The following is a 23992-nucleotide window of genomic DNA, read 5'->3' on the forward strand; positions in this document are numbered from 1 at the left end:
GGCCTCTTGGCCGGGGTGAATATGTTGGAACGCGGCGCGCGTAAATAGAAGCGGCTGGAGGTACCGGGGGCGAAGCCCGCCCCGGCCCGGAGGCCGAGTTAAAAAAAATAATAATCCCCGTTCAGTCTCAATGGCGGGGTGTGGGCCGGCCCGGCGGCGAGTGCGGCGGGCAGCAGGCCTCTTGGACAGGTTGAGAGATAAAAAAATAATAATTCCCGTGCAGTCTCAATGGCGGGGTGCGGGCCGGGGAATAGGCCTCTTGGCCGGGGTGAATAGTGTTGGAACACGGCCCGCGGGAATAGTAGCGGCTGGAGGTACCGGGGGCGATGCCCGCCCCGGCCCGGCGGCCAAGTTAAAAAAATAAATAATCCCCGTTCAGTCTCAATGGCAGGGTGCGGGCCGGCCCGGCAGCGATTGCGGCGGGCAGCAGGCCTCTTGGACAGGTTGAGAGATAAAAAAATAATAATTCCCGTGCAGTCTCAATGGCGGGGTGCGGGCCGGGGAATAGGCCTCTTGGCCGGGGTGAATAGTGTTGGAACACGGCCCGCGGAAATAGTAGCGGCTGGAGGTACCGGGGGCGATGCCCGCCCCGGGCCGGCGGCCAAGTTAAAAAAATAAATAATCCCCGTTCAGTCTCAATGGCAGGGTGCGGGCCGGCCCGGCGGCGAGTGCGGCGGGCAGCAGGCCTCTTGGACAGGTTGAGAGATAAAAAAATAATAATTCCCGTTCAGTCTCAATGGCAGGGTGCGGGCCGGCCCGGCGGCGATTGCGGCGGGCAGCAGGCCTCTTGGACAGGTTGAGAGATAAAAAAATAATAATTCCCATGCAGTCTCAATGGCGGGGTGCGGGCCGGGGAATAGGCCTCTTGGCCGGGGTGAATATGTTGGAACGCGGCGCGCGTAAATAGAAGCGGCTGGAGGTACCGGGGGCGAAGCCCGCCCCGGCCCGGAGGCCGAGTTAAAAAAAAATAATAATCCCCGTTCAGTCTCAATGGCGGGGTGCGGGCCGGCCCGGCGGCGAGTGCGGCGGGCAGCAGGCCTCTTGGACAGGTTGAGAGATAAAAAAATAATAATTCCCGTGCAGTCTCAATGGCGGGGTGCGGGCCGGGGAATAGGCCTCTTGGCCGGGGTGAATATGTTGGAACGCGGCGCGCGTAAATAGAAGCGGCTGGAGGTACCGGGGGCGAAGCCCGCCCCGGCCCGGAGGCCGAGTTAAAAAAAATAATAATCCCCGTTCAGTCTCAATGGCGGGGTGCGGGCCGGCCCGGCGGCGAGTGCGGCGGGCAGCAGGCCTCTTGGACAGGTTGAGAGATAAAAAAATAATAATTCCCGTGCAGTCTCAATGGCGGGGTGCGGGCCGGGGAATAGGCCTCTTGGCCGGGGTGAATAGTGTTGGAACACGGCCCGCGGAAATAGTAGCGGCTGGAGGTACCGGGGGCGATGCCCGCCCCGGCCCGGCGGCCAAGTTAAAAAAATAAATAATCCCCGTTCAGTCTCAATGGCAGGGTGCGGGCCGGCCCGGCGGCGATTGCGGCGGGCAGCAGGCCTCTTGGACAGGTTGAGAGATAAAAAAATAATAATTCCCGTGCAGTCTCAATGGCGGGGTGCGGGCCGGGGAATAGGCCTCTTGGCCGGGGTGAATAGTGTTGGAACACGGCCCGCGGGAATAGTAGCGGCTGGAGGTACCGGGGGCGATGCCCGCCCCGGCCCGGCGGCCAAGTTAAAAAAATAAATAATCCCCGTTCAGTCTCAATGGCAGGGTGCGGGCCGGCCCGGCGGCGAGTGCGGCGGGCAGCAGGCCTCTTGGACAGGTTGAGAGATAAAAAAATAATAATTCCCGTTCAGTCTCAATGGCAGGGTGCGGGCCGGCCCGGCGGCGATTGCGGCGGGCAGCAGGCCTCTTGGACAGGTTGAGAGATAAAAAAATAATAATTCCCATGCAGTCTCAATGGCGGGGTGCGGGCCGGGGAATAGGCCTCTTGGCCGGGGTGAATATGTTGGAACGCGGCGCGCGTAAATAGAAGCGGGTGGAGGTACCGGGGGCGAAGCCCGCCCCGGCCCGGAGGCCCAGTTAAAAAAAATAATAATCCCAGTTCAGTCTCAATGGCGGGGTGCGGGCCGGCCCGGCGGCGAGTGCGGCGGGCAGCAGGCCTCTTGGACAGGTTGAGAGATAAAAAAATAATAATTCCCGTGCAGTCTCAATGGCGGGGTGCGGGCCGGCCCGGCGGCGATTGCGGCGGGCAGCAGGCCTCTTGGACAGGTTGAGAGATAAAAAAATAATAATTCCCGTGCAGTCTCAATGGCGGGGTGCGGGCCGGGGAATAGGCCTCTTGGCCGGGGTGAATAGTGTTGGAACACGGCCCGCGGAAATAGTAGCGGCTGGAGGTACCGGGGGCGATGCCCGCCCCGGCCCGGCGGCCAAGTTAAAAAAATAAATAATCCCGTTCAGTCTCAATGGCAGGGTGCGGGCCGGCCCGGCGGCGATTGCGGCGGGCAGCAGGCCTCTTGGACAGGTTGAGAGATAAAAAAATAATAATTCCCATGCAGTCTCAATGGCGGGGTGCGGGCCGGGGAATAGGCCTCTTGGCCGGGGTGAATAGTGTTGGAACACGGCCCGCGGAAATAGTAGCGGCTGGAGGTACCGGGGGCGATGCCCGCCCCGGGCCGGCGGCCAAGTTAAAAAAATAAATAATCCCCGTTCAGTCTCAATGGCAGGGTGCGGGCCGGCCCGGCGGCGAGTGCGGCGGGCAGCAGGCCTCTTGGACAGGTTGAGAGATAAAAAAATAATAATTCCCGTTCAGTCTCAATGGCAGGGTGCGGGCCGGCCCGGCGGCGATTGCGGCGGGCAGCAGGCCTCTTGGACAGGTTGAGAGATAAAAAAATAATAATTCCCATGCAGTCTCAATGGCGGGGTGCGGGCCGGGGAATAGGCCTCTTGGCCGGGGTGAATATGTTGGAACGCGGCGCGCGTAAATAGAAGCGGCTGGAGGTACCGGGGGCGAAGCCCGCCCCGGCCCGGAGGCCCAGTTAAAAAAAATAATAATCCCCGTTCAGTCTCAATGGCGGGGTGCGGGCCGGCCCGGCGGCGAGTGCGGCGGGCAGCAGGCCTCTTGGACAGGTTGAGAGATAAAAAAATAATAATTCCCGTGCAGTCTCAATGGCGGGGTGCGGGCCGGGGAATAGGCCTCTTGGCCGGGGTGAATAGTGTTGGAACACGGCCCGCGGAAATAGTAGCGGCTGGAGGTACCGGGGGCGATGCCCGCCCCGGCCCGGCGGCCAAGTTAAAAAAATAAATAATCCCGTTCTGTCTCAATGGCAGGGTGCGGGCCGGCCCGGCGGCGATTGCGGCGGGCAGCAGGCCTCTTGGACAGGTTGAGAGATAAAAAAATAATAATTCCCATGCAGTCTCAATGGCGGGGTGCGGGCCGGGGAATAGGCCTCTTGGCCGGGGTGAATATGTTGGAACGCGGCACGCGTAAATAGAAGCGGCTGGAGGTACCGGGGGCGAAGCCCGCCCCTGCCCGGAGGCCGAGTTAAAAAAAATAATAATCCCCGTTCAGTCTCAATGGCGGGGTGCGGGCCGGCCCGGCGGCGAGTGCGGCGGGCAGCAGGCCTCTTGGACAGGTTGAGAGATAAAAAAATAATAATTCCCGTGCAGTCTCAATGGCGGGGTGCGGGCCGGGGAATAGGCCTCTTGGCCGGGGTGAATAGTGTTGGAACACGGCCCGCGGGAATAGTAGCGGCTGGAGGTATAGGGGGCGATGCCCGCCCCGGCCCGGCGGCCAAGTTAAAAAAATAAATAATCCCCGTTCAGTCTCAATGGCAGGGTGCGGGCCGGCCCGGCGGCGATTGCGGCGGGCAGCAGGCCTCTTGGACAGGTTGAGAGATAAAAAAATAATAATTCCCGTGCAGTCTCAATGGCGGGGTGCGGGCCGGGGAATAGGCCTCTTGGCCGGGGTGAATAGTGTTGGAACACGGCCCGCGGAAATAGTAGCGGCTGGAGGTACCGGGGGCGATGCCCGCCCCGGGCCGGCGGCCAAGTTAAAAAAATAAATAATCCCCGTTCAGTCTCAATGGCAGGGTGCGGGCCGGCCCGGCGGCGAGTGCGGCGGGCAGCAGGCCTCTTGGACAGGTTGAGAGATAAAAAAATAATAATTCCCGTTCAGTCTCAATGGCAGGGTGCGGGCCGGCCCGGCGGCGATTGCGGCGGGCAGCAGGCCTCTTGGACAGGTTGAGAGATAAAAAAATAATAATTCCCATGCAGTCTCAATGGCGGGGTGCGGGCCGGGGAATAGGCCTCTTGGCCGGGGTGAATATGTTGGAACGCGGCGCGCGTAAATAGAAGCGGCTGGAGGTACCGGGGGCGAAGCCCGCCCCGGCCCGGAGGCCGAGTTAAAAAAAATAATAATCCCCGTTCAGTCTCAATGGCGGGGTGCGGGCCGGCCCGGCGGCGAGTGCGGCGGGCAGCAGGCCTCTTGGACAGGTTGAGAGATAAAAAAATAATAATTCCCGTGCAGTCTCAATGGCGGGGTGCGGGCCGGGGAATAGGCCTCTTGGCCGGGGTGAATAGTGTTGGAACACGGCCCGCGGAAATAGTAGCGGCTGGAGGTACCGGGGGCGATGCCCGCCCCGGGCCGGCGGCCAAGTTAAAAAAATAAATAATCCCCGTTCAGTCTCAATGGCAGGGTGCGGGCCGGCCCGGCGGCGATTGCGGCGGGCAGCAGGCCTCTTGGACAGGTTGAGAGATAAAAAAATAATAATTCCCGTGCAGTCTCAACGGCGGGGTGCGGGCCGGCCCGGCGGACGAGTGTGGCCGGGGAAGAGGCCTCTTGGCCGGGGTGAATATGTTGGAACGCGGCGCGCGTAAATAGAAGCGGCTGGAGGTACCGGGGGAGAAGCCCGCCCCGGCCCGGAGGCCGAGTTAAAAAAAATAATAATCCCCGTTCAGTCTCAATGGCGGGGTGCGGGCCGGCCCGGCGGCGAGTGCGGCGGGCAGCAGGCCTCTTGGACAGGTTGAGAGATAAAAAAATAATAATTCCCGTGCAGTCTCAATGGCGGGGTGCGGGCCGGCCCGGCGGACGAGTGTGGCCGGGGAAGAGGCCTCTTGGCCGGGGTGAATATGTTGGAACGCGGCGCGCGTATATAGAAGCGGCTGGAGGTACCGGGGGCGAAGCCCGCCCCGGCCCGGAGGCCGAGTTAAAAAAAATAATAATCCCCGTTCAGTCTCAATGGCGGGGTGCGGGCCGGCCCGGCGGCGAGTGCGGCGGGCAGCAGGCCTCTTGGACAGGTTGAGAGATAAAAAAATAATAATTCCCGTGCAGCCTCAATGGCGGGGTGCGGGCCGGGGAATAGGCCTCTTGGCCGGGGTGAATAGTGTTGGAACACGGCCCGCGGAAATAGTAGCGGCTGGAGGTACCGGGGGCGATGCCCGCCCCGGCCCAGCGGCCAAGTTAAAAAAATAAATAATCCCGTTCAGTCTCAATGGCAGGGTGCGGGCCGGCCCGGCGGCGATTGCGGCGGGCAGCAGGCCTCTTGGACAGGTTGAGAGATAAAAAAATAATAATTCCCATGCAGTCTCAATGGCGGGGTGCGGGCCGGGGAATAGGCCTCTTGGCCGGGGTGAATAGTGTTGGAACACGGCCCGCGGAAATAGTAGCGGCTGGAGGTACCGGGGGCGATGCCCGCCCCGGCCCGGCGGCCAAGTTAAAAAAATAAATAATCCCCGTTCAGTCTCAATGGCAGGGTGCGGGCCGGCCCGGCGGCGAGTGCGGCGGGCAGCAGGCCTCTTGGACAGGTTGAGAGATAAAAAAATAATAATTCCCGTTCAGTCTCAATGGCAGGGTGCGGGCCGGCCCGGCGGCAATTGCGGCGGGCAGCAGGCCTCTTGGACAGGTTGAGAGATAAAAAAATAATAATTCCCGTGCAGTCTCAATGGCGGGGTGCGGGCCGGGGAATAGGCCTCTTGGCCGGGGTGAATATGTTGGAACGCGGCGCGCGTAAATAGAAGCGGCTGGAGGTACCGGGGGCGAAGCCCGCCCCGGCCCGGAGGCCGAGTTAAAAAAAATAATAATCCCCGTTCAGTCTCAATGGCGGGGTGCGGGCCGGCCCGGCGGCGAGTGCGGCGGGCAGCAGGCCTCTTGGACAGGTTGAGAGATAAAAAAATAATAATTCCCGTGCAGTCTCAATGGCGGGGTGCGGGCCGGGGAATAGGCCTCTTGGCCGGGGTGAATAGTGTTGGAACACGGCCCGCGGAAATAGTAGCGGCTGGAGGTACCGGGGGCGATGCCCGCCCCGGCCCGGCGGCCAAGTTAAAAAAATAAATAATCCCGTTCAGTCTCAATGGCAGGGTGCGGGCCGGCCCGGCGGCGATTGCGGCGGGCAGCAGGCCTCTTGGACAGGTTGAGAGATAAAAAAATAATAATTCCCATGCAGTCTCAATGGCGGGGTGCGGGCCGGGGAATAGGCCTCTTTGCCGGGGTGAATATGTTGGAACGCGGCGCGCATAAATAGAAGCGGCTGGAGGTACCGGGGGCGAAGCCCGCCCCGGCCCGGAGGCCGAGTTAAAAAAAATAATAATCCCCGTGCAGTCTCAACGGCGGGGTGCGGGCCGGCCCGGCGGACGAGTGTGGCCGGGGAAGAGGCCTCTTGGCCGGGGTGAATATGTTGGAACGCGGCGCGCGTAAATAGAAGCGGCTGGAGGTACCGGGGGAGAAGCCCGCCCCGGCCCGGAGGCCGAGTTAAAAAAAATAATAATCCCCGTTCAGTCTCAATGGCGGGGTGCGGGCCGGCCCGGCGGCGAGTGCGGCGGGCAGCAGGCCTCTTGGACAGGTTGAGAGATAAAAAAATAATAATTCCCGTGCAGTCTCAATGGCGGGGTGCGGGCCGGGGAATAGGCCTCTTGGCCGGGGTGAATAGTGTTGGAACACGGCCCGCGGAAATAGTAGCGGCTGGAGGTACCGGGGGCGATGCCCGCCCCGGCCCGGCGGCCAAGTTAAAAAAAAAAAAAAAATCCCCGTTCAGTCTCAATGGCAGGGTGCGGGCCGGCCCGGCGGCGATTGCGGCGGGCAGCAGGCCTCTTGGACAGGTTGAGAGATAAAAAAATAATAATTCCCATGCAGTTTCAATGGCGGGGTGCGGGCCGGGGAATAGGCCTCTTGGCCGGGGTGAATAGTGTTGGAACACGGGCCGCGGAAATAGTAGCGGCTGGAGGTACCGGGGGCGATGCCCGTCCCGGGCCGGCGGCCAAGTTAAAAAAATAAATAATCCCCGTTCAGTCTCAATGGCAGGGTGCGGGCCGGCCCGGCGGCGATTGCGGCGGGCAGCAGGCCTCTTGGACAGGTTGAGAGATAAAAAAATAATAATTCCCATGCAGTCTCAATGGCGGGGTGCGGGCCGGCCCGGCGGCGAGAGCGGCGGGCAGCAGGCCTCTTGGACAGGTTGAGAGATAAAAAAATAATAATTCCCGTGCAGTCTCAATGGCGGGGTGCGGGCCGGCCCGGCGGCGAGTGCGGCGGGCAGCAGGCCTCTTGGACAGGTTGAGAGATAAAAAAATAATAATTCCCATGCAGTCTCAATGGCGGGGTGCGGGCCGGGGAATAGGCCTCTTGGCCGGGGTGAATATGTTGGAACGCGGCGCGCGTAAATAGAAGCGGCTGGAGGTACCGGGGGCGAAGCCCGCCCCGGCCCGGAGGCCGAGTTAAAAAAAAATAATAATCCCCGTTCAGTCTCAATGGCGGGGTGCGGGCCGGCCCGGCGGCGAGTGCGGCGGGCAGCAGGCCTCTTGGACAGGTTGAGAGATAAAAAAATAATAATTCCCGTGCAGTCTCAATGGCGGGGTGCGGGCCGGGGAATAGGCCTCTTGGCCGGGGTGAATAGTGTTGGAACACGGCCCGCGGAAATAGTAGCGGCTGGAGGTACCGGGGGCGATGCCCGCCCCGGCCCGGCGGCCAAGTTAAAAAAATAAATAATCCCCGTTCAGTCTCAATGGCAGGGTGCGGGCCGGCCCGGCGGCGATTGCGGCGGGCAGCAGGCCTCTTGGACAGGTTGAGAGATAAAAAAATAATAATTCCCGTGCAGTCTCAATGGCGGGGTGCGGGCCGGGGAATAGGCCTCTTGGCCGGGGTGAATAGTGTTGGAACACGGCCCGCGGAAATAGTAGCGGCTGGAGGTACCGGGGAGGATGCCCGCCCCGGGCCGGCGGCCAAGTTAAAAAAATAAATAATCCCCGTTCAGTCTCAATGGCAGGGTGCGGGCCGGCCCGGCGGCGAGTGCGGCGGGCAGCAGGCCTCTTGGACAGGTTGAGAGATAAAAAAATAATAATTCCCGTTCAGTCTCAATGGCAGGGTGCGGGCCGGCCCGGCGGCGATTGCGGCGGGCAGCAGGCCTCTTGGACAGGTTGAGAGATAAAAAAATAATAATTCCCATGCAGTCTCAATGGCGGGGTGCGGGCCGGGGAATAGGCCTCTTGGCCGGGGTGAATATGTTGGAACGCGGCGCGCGTAAATAGAAGCGGCTGGAGGTACCGGGGGCGAAGCCCGCCCCGGCCCGGAGGCCGAGTTAAAAAAAAATAATAATCCCCGTTCAGTCTCAATGGCGGGGTGCGGGCCGGCCCGGCGGCGAGTGCGGCGGGCAGCAGGCCTCTTGGACAGGTTGAGAGATAAAAAAATAATAATTCCCGTGCAGTCTCAATGGCGGGGTGCGGGCCGGGGAATAGGCCTCTTGGCCGGGGTGAATAGTGTTGGAACACGGCCCGCGGAAATAGTAGCGGCTGGAGGTACCGGGGGCGATGCCCGCCCCGGCCCGGCGGCCAAGTTAAAAAAATAAATAATCCCGTTCAGTCTCAATGGCAGGGTGCGGGCCGGCCCGGCGGCGATTGCGGCGGGCAGCAGGCCTCTTGGACAGGTTGAGAGATAAAAAAAAAATAATTCCCATGCAGTCTCAATGGCGGGGTGCGGGCCGGGGAATAGGCCTCTTGGCCGGGGTGAATATGTTGGAACGCGGCGCGCGTAAATAGAAGCGGCTGGAGGTACCGGGGGCGAAGCCCGCCCCGGCCCGGAGGCCGAGTTAAAAAAAAATAATAATCCCCGTTCAGTCTCAATGGCGGGGTGCGGGCCGGCCCGGCGGCGAGTGCGGCGGGCAGCAGGCCTCTTGGACAGGTTGAGAGATAAAAAAATAATAATTCCCGTGCAGTCTCAATGGCGGGGTGCGGGCCGGGGAATAGGCCTCTTGGCCGGGGTGAATAGTGTTGGAACACGGCCCGCGGAAATAGTAGCGGCTGGAGGTACCGGGGGCGATGCCCGCCCCGGCCCGGCGGCCAAGTTAAAAAAATAAATAATCCCCGTTCAGTCTCAATGGCAGGGTGCGGGCCGGCCCGGCGGCGATTGCGGCGGGCAGCAGGCCTCTTGGACAGGTTGAGAGATAAAAAAATAATAATTCCCGTGCAGTCTCAATGGCGGGGTGCGGGCCGGGGAATAGGCCTCTTGGCCGGGGTGAATAGTGTTGGAACACGGCCCGCGGAAATAGTAGCGGCTGGAGGTACCGGGGAGGATGCCCGCCCCGGGCCGGCGGCCAAGTTAAAAAAATAAATAATCCCCGTTCAGTCTCAATGGCAGGGTGCGGGCCGGCCCGGCGGCGAGTGCGGCGGGCAGCAGGCCTCTTGGACAGGTTGAGAGATAAAAAAATAATAATTCCCGTTCAGTCTCAATGGCAGGGTGCGGGCCGGCCCGGCGGCGATTGCGGCGGGCAGCAGGCCTCTTGGACAGGTTGAGAGATAAAAAAATAATAATTCCCATGCAGTCTCAATGGCGGGGTGCGGGCCGGGGAATAGGCCTCTTGGCCGGGGTGAATATGTTGGAACGCGGCGCGCGTAAATAGAAGCGGCTGGAGGTACCGGGGGCGAAGCCCGCCCCGGCCCGGAGGCCGAGTTAAAAAAAATAATAATCCCCGTTCAGTCTCAATGGCGGGGTGCGGGCCGGCCCGGCGGCGAGTGCGGCGGGCAGCAGTCCTCTTGGACAGGTTGAGAGATAAAAAAATAATAATTCCCGTGCAGTCTCAATGGCGGGGTGCGGGCCGGGGAATAGGCCTCTTGGCCGGGGTGAATATGTTGGAACGCGGCGCGCGTAAATAGAAGCGGCTGGAGGTACCGGGGGCGAAGCCCGCCCCGGCCCGGAGGCCGAGTTAAAAAAAATAATAATCCCCGTTCAGTCTCAATGGCGGGGTGCGGGCCGGCCCGGCGGCGAGTGCGGCGGGCAGCAGGCCTCTTGGACAGGTTGAGAGATAAAAAAATAATAATTCCCGTGCAGTCTCAATGGCGGGGTGCGGGCCGGCCCGGCGGCGATTGCGGCGGGCAGCAGGCCTCTTGGACAGGTTGAGAGATAAAAAAATAATAATTCCCGTGCAGTCTCAATGGCGGGGTGCGGGCCGGGGAATAGGCCTCTTGGCCGGGGTGAATAGTGTTGGAACACGGCCCGCGGAAATAGTAGCGGCTGGAGGTACCGGGGGCGATGCCCGCCCCGGCCCGGCGGCCAAGTTAAAAAAATAAATAATCCCGTTCAGTCTCAATGGCAGGGTGCGGGCCGGCCCGGCGGCGATTGCGGCGGGCAGCAGGCCTCTTGGACAGGTTGAGAGATAAAAAAATAATAATTCCCATGCAGTCTCAATGGCGGGGTGCGGGCCGGGGAATAGGCCTCTTGGCCGGGGTGAATAGTGTTGGAACACGGCCCGCGGAAATAGTAGCGGCTGGAGGTACCGGGGGCGATGCCCGCCCCGGGCCGGCGGCCAAGTTAAAAAAATAAATAATCCCCGTTCAGTCTCAATGGCAGGGTGCGGGCCGGCCCGGCGGCGAGTGCGGCGGGCAGCAGGCCTCTTGGACAGTTTGAGAGATAAAAAAATAATAATTCCCGTTCAGTCTCAATGGCAGGGTGCGGGCCGGCCCGGCGGCGATTGCGGCGGGCAGCAGGCCTCTTGGACAGGTTGAGAGATAAAGAAATAATAATTCCCATGCAGTCTCAATGGCGGGGTGCGGGCCGGGGAATAGGCCTCTTGGCCGGGGTGAATATGTTGGAACGCGGCGCGCGTAAATAGAAGCGGCTGGAGGTACCGGGGGCGAAGCCCGCCCCGGCCCGGAGGCCCAGTTAAAAAAAATAATAATCCCCGTTCAGTCTCAATGGCGGGGTGCGGGCCGGCCCGGCGGCGAGTGCGGCGGGCAGCAGGCCTCTTGGACAGGTTGAGAGATAAAAAAATAATAATTCCCGTGCAGTCTCAATGGCGGGGTGCGGGCCGGGGAATAGGCCTCTTGGCCGGGGTGAATAGTGTTGGAACACGGCCCGCGGAAATAGTAGCGGCTGGAGGTACCGGGGGCGATGCCCGCCCCGGCCCGGCGGCCAAGTTAAAAAAATAAATAATCCCGTTCAGTCTCAATGGCAGGGTGCGGGCCGGCCCGGCGGCGATTGCGGCGGGCAGCAGGCCTCTTGGACAGGTTGAGAGATAAAAAAATAATAATTCCCATGCAGTCTCAATGGCGGGGTGCGGGCCGGGGAATAGGCCTCTTGGCCGGGGTGAATATGTTGGAACGCGGCACGCGTAAATAGAAGCGGCTGGAGGTACCGGGGGCGAAGCCCGCCCCGGCCCGGAGGCCGAGTTAAAAAAAATAATAATCCCCGTTCAGTCTCAATGGCGGGGTGCGGGCCGGCCCGGCGGCGAGTGCGGCGGGCAGCAGGCCTCTTGGACAGGTTGAGAGATAAAAAAATAATAATTCCCGTGCAGTCTCAATGGCGGGGTGCGGGCCGGGGAATAGGCCTCTTGGCCGGGGTGAATAGTGTTGGAACACGGCCCGCGGGAATAGTAGCGGCTGGAGGTATAGGGGGCGATGCCCGCCCCGGCCCGGCGGCCAAGTTAAAAAAATAAATAATCCCCGTTCAGTCTCAATGGCAGGGTGCGGGCCGGCCCGGCGGCGATTGCGGCGGGCAGCAGGCCTCTTGGACAGGTTGAGAGATAAAAAAATAATAATTCCCGTGCAGTCTCAATGGCGGGGTGCGGGCCGGGGAATAGGCCTCTTGGCCGGGGTGAATAGTGTTGGAACACGGCCCGCGGAAATAGTAGCGGCTGGAGGTACCGGGGGCGATGCCCGCCCCGGGCCGGCGGCCAAGTTAAAAAAATAAATAATCCCCGTTCAGTCTCAATGGCAGGGTGCGGGCCGGCCCGGCGGCGAGTGCGGCGGGCAGCAGGCCTCTTGGACAGGTTGAGAGATAAAAAAATAATAATTCCCGTTCAGTCTCAATGGCAGGGTGCGGGCCGGCCCGGCGGCGATTGCGGCGGGCAGCAGGCCTCTTGGACAGGTTGAGAGATAAAAAAATAATAATTCCCATGCAGTCTCAATGGCGGGGTGCGGGCCGGGGAATAGGCCTCTTGGCCGGGGTGAATATGTTGGAACGCGGCGCGCGTAAATAGAAGCGGCTGGAGGTACCGGGGGCGAAGCCCGCCCCGGCCCGGAGGCCGAGTTAAAAAAAATAATAATCCCCGTTCAGTCTCAATGGCGGGGTGCGGGCCGGCCCGGCGGCGAGTGCGGCGGGCAGCAGGCCTCTTGGACAGGTTGAGAGATAAAAAAATAATAATTCCCGTGCAGTCTCAATGGCGGGGTGCGGGCCGGGGAATAGGCCTCTTGGCCGGGGTGAATAGTGTTGGAACACGGCCCGCGGAAATAGTAGCGGCTGGAGGTACCGGGGGCAATGCCCGCCCCGGGCCGGCGGCCAAGTTAAAAAAATAAATAATCCCCGTTCAGTCTCAATGGCAGGGTGCGGGCCGGCCGGCGGCGATTGCGGCGGGCAGCAGGCCTCTTGGACAGGTTGAGAGATAAAAAAATAATAATTCCCGTGCAGTCTCAACGGCGGGGTGCGGGCCGGCCCGGCGGACGAGTGTGGCCGGGGAAGAGGCCTCTTGGCCGGGGTGAATATGTTGGAACGCGGCGCGCGTAAATAGAAGCGGCTGGAGGTACCGGGGGAGAAGCCCGCCCCGGCCCGGAGGCCGAGTTAAAAAAAATAATAATCCCCGTTCAGTCTCAATGGCGGGGTGCGGGCCGGCCCGGCGGCGAGTGCGGCGGGCAGCAGGCCTCTTGGACAGGTTGAGAGATAAAAAAATAATAATTCCCGTGCAGTCTCAATGGCGGGGTGCGGGCCGGCCCGGCGGACGAGTGTGGCCGGGGAAGAGGCCTCTTGGCCGGGGTGAATATGTTGGAACGCGGCGCGCGTATATAGAAGCGGCTGGAGGTACCGGGGGCGAAGCCCGCCCCGGCCCGGAGGCCGAGTTAAAAAAAATAATAATCCCCGTTCAGTCTCAATGGCGGGGTGCGGGCCGGCCCGGCGGCGAGTGCGGCGGGCAGCAGGCCTCTTGGACAGGTTGAGAGATAAAAAAATAATAATTCCCGTGCAGCCTCAATGGCGGGGTGCGGGCCGGGGAATAGGCCTCTTGGCCGGGGTGAATAGTGTTGGAACACGGCCCGCGGAAATAGTAGCGGCTGGAGGTACCGGGGGCGATGCCCGCCCCGGCCCGGCGGCCAAGTTAAAAAAATAAATAATCCCCGTTCAGTCTCAATGGCAGGGTGCGGGCCGGCCCGGCGGCGAGTGCGGCGGGCAGCAGGCCTCTTGGACAGGTTGAGAGATAAAAAAATAATAATTCCCGTTCAGTCTCAATGGCAGGGTGCGGGCCGGCCCGGCGGCAATTGCGGCGGGCAGCAGGCCTCTTGGACAGGTTGAGAGATAAAAAAATAATAATTCCCGTGCAGTCTCAATGGCGGGGTGCGGGCCGGGGAATAGGCCTCTTGGCCGGGGTGAATATGTTGGAACGCGGCGCGCGTAAATAGAAGCGGCTGGAGGTACCGGGGGCGAAGCCCGCCCCGGCCCGGAGGCCGAGTTAAAAAAAATAATAATCCCCGTTCAGTCTCAATGGCGGGGTGCGGGCCGGCCCGGCGGCGAGTGCGGCGGGCAGCAGGCCTCTTGGACAGGTTGAGAGATAAAAAAATAATAATTCCCGTGCAGTCTCAATGGCGGGGTGCGGGCCGGGGAATAGGCCTCTTGGCCGGGGTGAATAGTGTTGGAACACGGCCCGCGGAAATAGTAGCGGCTGGAGGTACCGGGGGCGATGCCCGCCCCGGCCCGGCGGCCAAGTTAAAAAAATAAATAATCCCGTTCAGTCTCAATGGCAGGGTGCGGGCCGGCCCGGCGGCGATTGCGGCGGGCAGCAGGCCTCTTGGACAGGTTGAGAGATAAAAAAATAATAATTCCCATGCAGTCTCAATGGCGGGGTGCGGGCCGGGGAATAGGCCTCTTGGCCGGGGTGAATATGTTGGAACGCGGCGCGCATAAATAGAAGCGGCTGGAGGTACCGGGGGCGAAGCCCGCCCCGGCCCGGAGGCCGAGTTAAAAAAAATAATAATCCCCGTGCAGTCTCAACGGCGGGGTGCGGGCCGGCCCGGCGGACGAGTGTGGCCGGGGAAGAGGCCTCTTGGCCGGGGTGAATATGTTGGAACGCGGCGCGCGTAAATAGAAGCGGCTGGAGGTACCGGGGGAGAAGCCCGCCCCGGCCCGGAGGCCGAGTTAAAAAAAATAATAATCCCCGTTCAGTCTCAATGGCGGGGTGCGGGCCGGCCCGGCGGCGAGTGCGGCGGGCAGCAGGCCTCTTGGACAGGTTGAGAGATAAAAAAATAATAATTCCCGTGCAGTCTCAATGGCGGGGTGCGGGCCGGGGAATAGGCCTCTTGGCCGGGGTGAATAGTGTTGGAACACGGCCCGCGGAAATAGTAGCGGCTGGAGGTACCGGGGGCGATGCCCGCCCCGGCCCGGCGGCCAAGTTAAAAAAAAAAAAAAAAATCCCCGTTCAGTCTCAATGGCAGGGTGCGGGCCGGCCCGGCGGCGATTGCGGCGGGCAGCAGGCCTCTTGGACAGGTTGAGAGATAAAAAAATAATAATTCCCATGCAGTTTCAATGGCGGGGTGCGGGCCGGGGAATAGGCCTCTTGGCCGGGGTGAATAGTGTTGGAACACGGCCCGCGGAAATAGTAGCGGCTGGAGGTACCGGGGGCGATGCCCGTCCCGGGCCGGCGGCCAAGTTAAAAAAATAAATAATCCCGTTCAGTCTCAATGGCAGGGTGCGGGCCGGCCCGGCAGCGATTGCGGCGGGCAGCAGGCCTCTTGGACAGGTTGAGAGATAAAAAAATAATAATTCCCGTGCAGTCTCAATGGCGGGGTGCGGGCCGGGGAATAGGCCTCTTGGCCGGGGTGAATAGTGTTGGAACACGGCCCGCGGAAATAGTAGCGGCTGGAGGTACCGGGGGCGATGCCCGCCCCGGGCCGGCGGCCAAGTTAAAAAAATAAATAATCCCCGTTCAGTCTCAATGGCAGGGTGCGGGCCGGCCCGGCGGCGAGTGCGGCGGGCAGCAGGCCTCTTGGACAGGTTGAGAGATAAAAAAATAATAATTCCCGTTCAGTCTCAATGGCAGGGTGCGGGCCGGCCCGGCGGCGATTGCGGCGGGCAGCAGGCCTCTTGGACAGGTTGAGAGATAAAAAAATAATAATTCCCATGCAGTCTCAATGGCGGGGTGCGGGCCGGGGAATAGGCCTCTTGGCCGGGGTGAATATGTTGGAACGCGGCGCGCGTAAATAGAAGCGGCTGGAGGTACCGGGGGCGAAGCCCGCCCCGGCCCGGAGGCCCAGTTAAAAAAAATAATAATCCCCGTTCAGTCTCAATGGCGGGGTGCGGGCCGGCCCGGCGGCGAGTGCGGCGGGCAGCAGGCCTCTTGGACAGGTTGAGAGATAAAAAAATAATAATTCCCGTGCAGTCTCAATGGCGGGGTGCGGGCCGGGGAATAGGCCTCTTGGCCGGGGTGAATAGTGTTGGAACACGGCCCGCGGAAATAGTAGCGGCTGGAGGTACCGGGGGCGATGCCCGCCCCGGCCCGGCGGCCAAGTTAAAAAAATAAATAATCCCGTTCTGTCTCAATGGCAGGGTGCGGGCCGGCCCGGCGGCGATTGCGGCGGGCAGCAGGCCTCTTGGACAGGTTGAGAGATAAAAAAATAATAATTCCCATGCAGTCTCAATGGCGGGGTGCGGGCCGGGGAATAGGCCTCTTGGCCGGGGTGAATATGTTGGAACGCGGCACGCGTAAATAGAAGCGGCTGGAGGTACCGGGGGCGAAGCCCGCCCCGGCCCGGAGGCCGAGTTAAAAAAAATAATAATCCCCGTTCAGTCTCAATGGCGGGGTGCGGGCCGGCCCGGCGGCGAGTGCGGCGGGCAGCAGGCCTCTTGGACAGGTTGAGAGATAAAAAAATAATAATTCCCGTGCAGTCTCAATGGCGGGGTGCGGGCCGGGGAATAGGCCTCTTGGCCGGGGTGAATAGTGTTGGAACACGGCCCGCGGGAATAGTAGCGGCTGGAGGTATAGGGGGCGATGCCCGCCCCGGCCCGGCGGCCAAGTTAAAAAAATAAATAATCCCCGTTCAGTCTCAATGGCAGGGTGCGGGCCGGCCCGGCGGCGATTGCGGCGGGCAGCAGGCCTCTTGGACAGGTTGAGAGATAAAAAAATAATAATTCCCGTGCAGTCTCAATGGCGGGGTGCGGGCCGGGGAATAGGCCTCTTGGCCGGGGTGAATAGTGTTGGAACACGGCCCGCGGAAATAGTAGCGGCTGGAGGTACCGGGGGCGATGCCCGCCCCGGGCCGGCGGCCAAGTTAAAAAAATAAATAATCCCCGTTCAGTCTCAATGGCAGGGTGCGGGCCGGCCCGGCGGCGAGTGCGGCGGGCAGCAGGCCTCTTGGACAGGTTGAGAGATAAAAAAATAATAATTCCCGTTCAGTCTCAATGGCAGGGTGCGGGCCGGCCCGGCGGCGATTGCGGCGGGCAGCAGGCCTCTTGGACAGGTTGAGAGATAAAAAAATAATAATTCCCATGCAGTCTCAATGGCGGGGTGCGGGCCGGGGAATAGGCCTCTTGGCCGGGGTGAATAGTGTTGGAACACGGCCCGCGGAAATAGTAGCGGCTGGAGGTACCGGGGGCGATGCCTGCCCCGGCCCGGCGGCCAAGTTAAAAAAATAAATAATCCCGTTCAGTCTCAATGGCAGGGTGCGGGCCGGCCCGGCGGCGATTGCGGCGGGCAGCAGGCCTCTTGGACAGGTTGAGAGATAAAAAAATAATAATTCCCATGCAGTCTCAATGGCGGGGTGCGGGCCGGCCCGGCGGCGAGAGCGGCGGGCAGCAGGCCTCTTGGACAGGTTGAGAGATAAAAAAATAATAATCCCCGTTCAGTCTCAATGGCGGGGTGCGGGCCGGCCCGGCGGCGATTGCGGCGGGCAGCAGGCCTCTTGGACAGGTTGAGAGATAAAAAAATAATAATTCCCGTGCAGTCTCAATGGCGGGGTGCGGGCCGGGGAATAGGCCTCTTGGCCGGGGTGAATAGTGTTGGAACACGGCCCGCGGAAATAGTAGCGGCTGGAGGTACCGGGGGCGATGCCCGCCCCGGCCCGGCGGCCAAGTTAAAAAAATAAATAATCCCGTTCAGTCTCAATGGCAGGGTGCGGGCCGGCCCGGCGGCGATTGCGGCGGGCAGCAGGCCTCTTGGACAGGTTGAGAGATAAAAAAATAATAATTCCCATGCAGTCTCAATGGCGGGGTGCGGGCCGGGGAATAGGCCTCTTGGCCGGGGTGAATATGTTGGAACGCGGCAGCGTAAATAGAAGCGGCTGGAGGTACCGGGGGCGAAGCCCGCCCCGGCCCGGAGGCCGAGTTAAAAAAAAATAATAATCCCCGTTCAGTCTCAATGGCGGGGTGCGGGCCGGCCCGGCGGCGAGTGCGGCGGGCAGCAGGCCTCTTGGACAGGTTGAGAGATAAAAAAATAATAATTCCCGTGCAGTCTCAATGGCGGGGTGCGGGCCGGGGAATAGGCCTCTTGGCCGGGGTGAATATGTTGGAACGCGGCGCGCGTAAATAGAAGCGGCTGGAGGTACCGGGGGCGAAGCCCGCCCCGGCCCGGAGGCCGAGTTAAAAAAAATAATAATCCCCGTTCAGTCTCAATGGCGGGGTGCGGGCCGGCCCGGCGGCGAGTGCGGCGGGCAGCAGGCCTCTTGGACAGGTTGAGAGATAAAAAAATAATAATTCCCGTGCAGTCTCAATGGCGGGGTGCGGGCCAGGGAATAGGCCTCTTGGCCGGGGTGAATAGTGTTGGAACACGGCCCGCGGAAATAGTAGCGGCTGGAGGTACCGGGGGCGATGCCCGCCCCGGCCCGGCGGCCAAGTTAAAAAAATAAATAATCCCCGTTCAGTCTCAATGGCAGGGTGCGGGCCGGCCCGGCGGCGATTGCGGCGGGCAGCAGGCCTCTTGGACAGGTTGAGAGATAAAAAAATAATAATTCCCGGGCAGTCTCAATGGCGGGGTGCGGGCCGGCCCGGCGGCGATTGCGGCGGGCAGCAGGCCTCTTGGACAGGTTGAGAGATAAAAAAATAATAATTCCCATGCAGTCTCAATGGCGGGGTGCGGGCCGGGGAATAGGCCTCTTGGCCGGGGTGAATATGTTGGAACGCGGCGCGCGTAAATAGAAGCGGCTGGAGGTACCGGGGGCGAAGCCCGCCCCGGCCCGGAGGCCGAGTTAAAAAAAATAATAATCCCCGTTCAGTCTCAATGGCGGGGTGCGGGCCGGCCCGGCGGCGAGTGCGGCGGGCAGCAGGCCTCTTGGACAGGTTGAGAGATAAAAAAATAATAATTCCCGTGCAGTCTCAATGGCGGGGTGCGGGCCGGGGAATAGGCCTCTTGGCCGGGGTGAATAGTGTTGGAACACGGCCCGCGGGAATAGTAGCGGCTGGAGGTACCGGGGGCGATGCCCGCCCCGGCCCGGCGGCCAAGTTAAAAAAATAAATAATCCCCGTTCAGTCTCAATGGCAGGGTGCGGGCCAGCCCGGCGGCGATTGCGGCGGGCAGCAGGCCTCTTGGACAGGTTGAGAGATAAAAAAATAATAATTCCCGTGCAGTCTCAATGGCGGGGTGCGGGCCGGGGAATAGGCCTCTTGGCCGGGGTGAATAGTGTTGGAACACGGCCCGCGGGAATAGTAGCGGCTGGAGGTACCGGGGGCGATGCCCGCCCCGGCCCGGCGGCCAAGTTAAAAAAATAAATAATCCCGTTCAGTCTCAATGGCAGGGTGCGGGCCGGCCCGGCGGCGATTGCGGCGGGCAGCAGGCCTCTTGCACAGGTTGAGAGATAAAAAAATAATAATTCCCATGCAGTCTCAATGGCGGGGTGCGGGCCGGGGAATAGGCCTCTTGGCCGGGGTGAATATGTTGGAACGCGGCGCGCGTAAATAGAAGCGGCTGGAGGTACCGGGGGCGAAGCCCGCCCCGGCCCGGAGGCCGAGTTAAAAAAAATAATAATCCCCGTTCAGTCTCAATGGCGGGGTGCGGGCCGGCCCGGCGGCGAGTGCGGCGGGCAGCAGGCCTCTTGGACAGGTTGAGAGATAAAAAAATAATAATTCCCATGCAGTCTCAATGGCGGGGTGCGGGCCGGGGAATAGGCCTCTTGGCCGGGGTGAATATGTTGGAACGCGGCGCGCGTAAATAGAAGCGGCTGGAGGTACCGGGGGCGAAGCCCGCCCCGGCCCGGAGGCCGAGTTAAAAAAAATAATAATCCCCGTTCAGTCTCAATGGCGGGGTGCGGGCCGGCCCGGCGGCGAGTGCGGCGGGCAGCAGGCCTCTTGGACAGGTTGAGAGATAAAAAAATAATAATTCCCGTGCAGTCTCAATGGCGGGGTGCGGGCCGGGGAATAGGCCTCTTGGCCGGGGTGAATAGTGTTGGAACACGGCCCGCGGGAATAGTAGCGGCTGGAGGTACCGGGGGCGATGCCCGCCCCGGCCCGGCGGCCAAGTTAAAAAAATAAATAATCCCCGTTCAGTCTCAATGGCAGGGTGCGGGCCAGCCCGGCGGCGATTGCGGCGGGCAGCAGGCCTCTTGGACAGGTTGAGAGATAAAAAAATAATAATTCCCGTGCAGTCTCAATGGCGGGGTGCGGGCCGGGGAATAGGCCTCTTGGCCGGGGTGAATAGTGTTGGAACACGGCCCGCGGAAATAGTAGCGGCAGGAGGTACCGGGGGCGATGCCCGCCCCGGGCCGGCGGCCAAGTTAAAAAAATAAATAATCCCCGTTCAGTCTCAATGGCAGGGTGCGGGCCGGCCCGGCGGCGAGTGCGGCGGGCAGCAGGCCTCTTGGACAGGTTGAGAGATAAAAAAATAATAATTCCCGTTCAGTCTCAATGGCAGGGTGCGGGCCGGCCCGGCGGCGATTGCGGCGGGCAGCAGGCCTCTTGGACAGGTTGAGAGATAAAAAAATAATAATTCCCATGCAGTCTCAATGGCGGGGTGCGGGCCGGGGAATAGGCCTCTTGGCCGGGGTGAATATGTTGGAACGCGGCGCGCGTAAATAGAAGCGGCTGGAGGTACCGGGGGCGAAGCCCGCCCCGGCCCGGAGGCCCAGTTAAAAAAAATAATAATCCCCGTTCAGTCTCAATGGCGGGGTGCGGGCCGGCCCGGCGGCGAGTGCGGCGGGCAGCAGGCCTCTTGGACAGGTTGAGAGATAAAAAAATAATAATTCCCGTGCAGTCTCAATGGCGGGGTGCGGGCCGGGGAATAGGCCTCTTGGCCGGGGTGAATAGTGTTGGAACACGGCCCGCGGAAATAGTAGCGGCTGGAGGTACCGGGGGCGATGCCCGCCCCGGCCCGGCGGCCAAGTTAAAAAAATAAATAATCCCGTTCAGTCTCAATGGCAGGGTGCGGGCCGGCCCGGCGGCGATTGCGGCGGGCAGCAGGCCTCTTGCACAGGTTGAGAGATAAAAAAATAATAATTCCCATGCAGTCTCAATGGCGGGGTGCGGGCCGGGGAATAGGCCTCTTGGCCGGGGTGAATATGTTGGAACGCGGCGCGCGTAAATAGAAGCGGCTGGAGGTACCGGGGGCGAAGCCCGCCCCGGCCCGGAGGCCGAGTTAAAAAAAATAATAATCCCCGTTCAGTCTCAATGGCGGGGTGCGGGCCGGCCCGGCGGCGAGTGCGGCGGGCAGCAGGCCTCTTGGACAGGTTGAGAGATAAAAAAATAATAATTCCCATGCAGTCTCAATGGCGGGGTGCGGGCCGGGGAATAGGCCTCTTGGCCGGGGTGAATAGTGTTGGAACACGGCCCGCGGAAATAGTAGCGGCTGGAGGTACCGGGGGCGATGCCCGCCCCGGCCCGGCGGCCAAGTTAAAAAAATAAATAATCCCCGTTCAGTCTCAATGGCAGGGTGCGGGCCGGCCCGGCGGCGAGTGCGGCGGGCAGCAGGCCTCTTGGACAGGTTGAGAGATAAAAAAATAATAATCCCCGTTCAGTCTCAATGGCGGGGTGCGGGCCGGCCCGGCGGCGATTGCGGCGGGCAGCAGGCCTCTTGGACAGGTTGAGAGATAAAAAAATAATAATTCCCATGCAGTCTCAATGGCGGGGTGCGGGCCGGGGAATAGGCCTCTTGGCCGGGGTGAATATGTTGGAACGCGGCGCGCGTAAATAGAAGCGGCTGGAGGTACCGGGGGCGAAGCCCGCCCCGGCCCGGAGGCCGAGTTAAAAAAAATAATAATCCCCGTTCAGTCTCAATGGCGGGGTGCGGGCCGGCCCGGCGGCGAGTGCGGCGGGCAGCAGGCCTCTTGGACAGGTTGAGAGATAAAAAAATAATAATTCCCGTGTAGTCTCAATGGCGGGGTGCGGGCCGGGGAATAGGCCTCTTGGCCGGGGTGAATAGTGTTGGAACACGGCCCGCGGGAATAGTAGCGGCTGGAGGTACCGGGGGCGATGCCCGCCCCGGCCCGGCGGCCAAGTTAAAAAAATAAATAATCCCCGTTCAGTCTCAATGGCAGGGTGCGGGCCGGCCCGGCAGCGATTGCGGCGGGCAGCAGGCCTCTTGGACAGGTTGAGAGATAAAAAAATAATAATTCCCGTGCAGTCTCAATGGCGGGGTGCGGGCCGGGGAATAGGCCTCTTGGCCGGGGTGAATAGTGTTGGAACACGGCCCGCGGAAATAGTAGCGGCTGGAGGTACCGGGGGCGATGCCCGCCCCGGGCCGGCGGCCAAGTTAAAAAAATAAATAATCCCCGTTCAGTCTCAATGGCAGGGTGCGGGCCGGCCCGGCGGCGAGTGCGGCGGGCAGCAGGCCTCTTGGACAGGTTGAGAGATAAAAAAATAATAATTCCCGTTCAGTCTCAATGGCAGGGTGCGGGCCGGCCCGGCGGCGATTGCGGCGGGCAGCAGGCCTCTTGGACAGGTTGAGAGATAAAAAAATAATAATTCCCATGCAGTCTCAATGGCGGGGTGCGGGCCGGGGAATAGGCCTCTTGGCCGGGGTGAATATGTTGGAACGCGGCGCGCGTAAATAGAAGCGGCTGGAGGTACCGGGGGCGAAGCCCGCCCCGGCCCGGAGGCCCAGTTAAAAAAAATAATAATCCCCGTTCAGTCTCAATGGCGGGGTGCGGGCCGGCCCGGCGGCGAGTGCGGCGGGCAGCAGGCCTCTTGGACAGGTTGAGAGATAAAAAAATAATAATTCCCGTGCAGTCTCAATGGCGGGGTGCGGGCCGGGGAATAGGCCTCTTGGCCGGGGTGAATAGTGTTGGAACACGGCCCGCGGAAATAGTAGCGGCTGGAGGTACCGGGGGCGATGCCCGCCCCGGCCCGGCGGCCAAGTTAAAAAAATAAATAATCCCGTTCTGTCTCAATGGCAGGGTGCGGGCCGGCCCGGCGGCGATTGCGGCGGGCAGCAGGCCTCTTGGACAGGTTGAGAGATAAAAAAATAATAATTCCCATGCAGTCTCAATGGCGGGGTGCGGGCCGGGGAATAGGCCTCTTGGCCGGGGTGAATATGTTGGAACGCGGCACGCGTAAATAGAAGCGGCTGGAGGTACCGGGGGCGAAGCCCGCCCCGGCCCGGAGGCCGAGTTAAAAAAAATAATAATCCCCGTTCAGTCTCAATGGCGGGGTGCGGGCCGGCCCGGCGGCGAGTGCGGCGGGCAGCAGGCCTCTTGGACAGGTTGAGAGATAAAAAAATAATAATTCCCGTGCAGTCTCAATGGCGGGGTGCGGGCCGGGGAATAGGCCTCTTGGCCGGGGTGAATAGTGTTGGAACACGGCCCGCGGGAATAGTAGCGGCTGGAGGTATAGGGGGCGATGCCCGCCCCGGCCCGGCGGCCAAGTTAAAAAAATAAATAATCCCCGTTCAGTCTCAATGGCAGGGTGCGGGCCGGCCCGGCGGCGATTGCGGCGGGCAGCAGGCCTCTTGGACAGGTTGAGAGATAAAAAAATAATAATTCCCGTGCAGTCTCAATGGCGGGGTGCGGGCCGGGGAATAGGCCTCTTGGCCGGGGTGAATAGTGTTGGAACACGGCCCGCGGAAATAGTAGCGGCTGGAGGTACCGGGGGCGATGCCCGCCCCGGGCCGGCGGCCAAGTTAAAAAAATAAATAATCCCCGTTCAGTCTCAATGGCAGGGTGCGGGCCGGCCCGGCGGCGAGTGCGGCGGGCAGCAGGCCTCTTGGACAGGTTGAGAGATAAAAAAATAATAATTCCCGTTCAGTCTCAATGGCAGGGTGCGGGCCGGCCCGGCGGCGATTGCGGCGGGCAGCAGGCCTCTTGGACAGGTTGAGAGATAAAAAAATAATAATTCCCATGCAGTCTCAATGGCGGGGTGCGGGCCGGGGAATAGGCCTCTTGGCCGGGGTGAATAGTGTTGGAACACGGCCCGCGGAAATAGTAGCGGCTGGAGGTACCGGGGGCGATGCCTGCCCCGGCCCGGCGGCCAAGTTAAAAAAATAAATAATCCCGTTCAGTCTCAATGGCAGGGTGCGGGCCGGCCCGGCGGCGATTGCGGCGGGCAGCAGGCCTCTTGGACAGGTTGAGAGATAAAAAAATAATAATTCCCATGCAGTCTCAATGGCGGGGTGCGGGCCGGCCCGGCGGC

Source organism: Hippocampus zosterae, chromosome 10 (assembly GCF_025434085.1).
Source record: "Hippocampus zosterae strain Florida chromosome 10, ASM2543408v3, whole genome shotgun sequence".
Taxonomy (NCBI): Eukaryota; Metazoa; Chordata; class Actinopteri; order Syngnathiformes; family Syngnathidae; genus Hippocampus; species Hippocampus zosterae.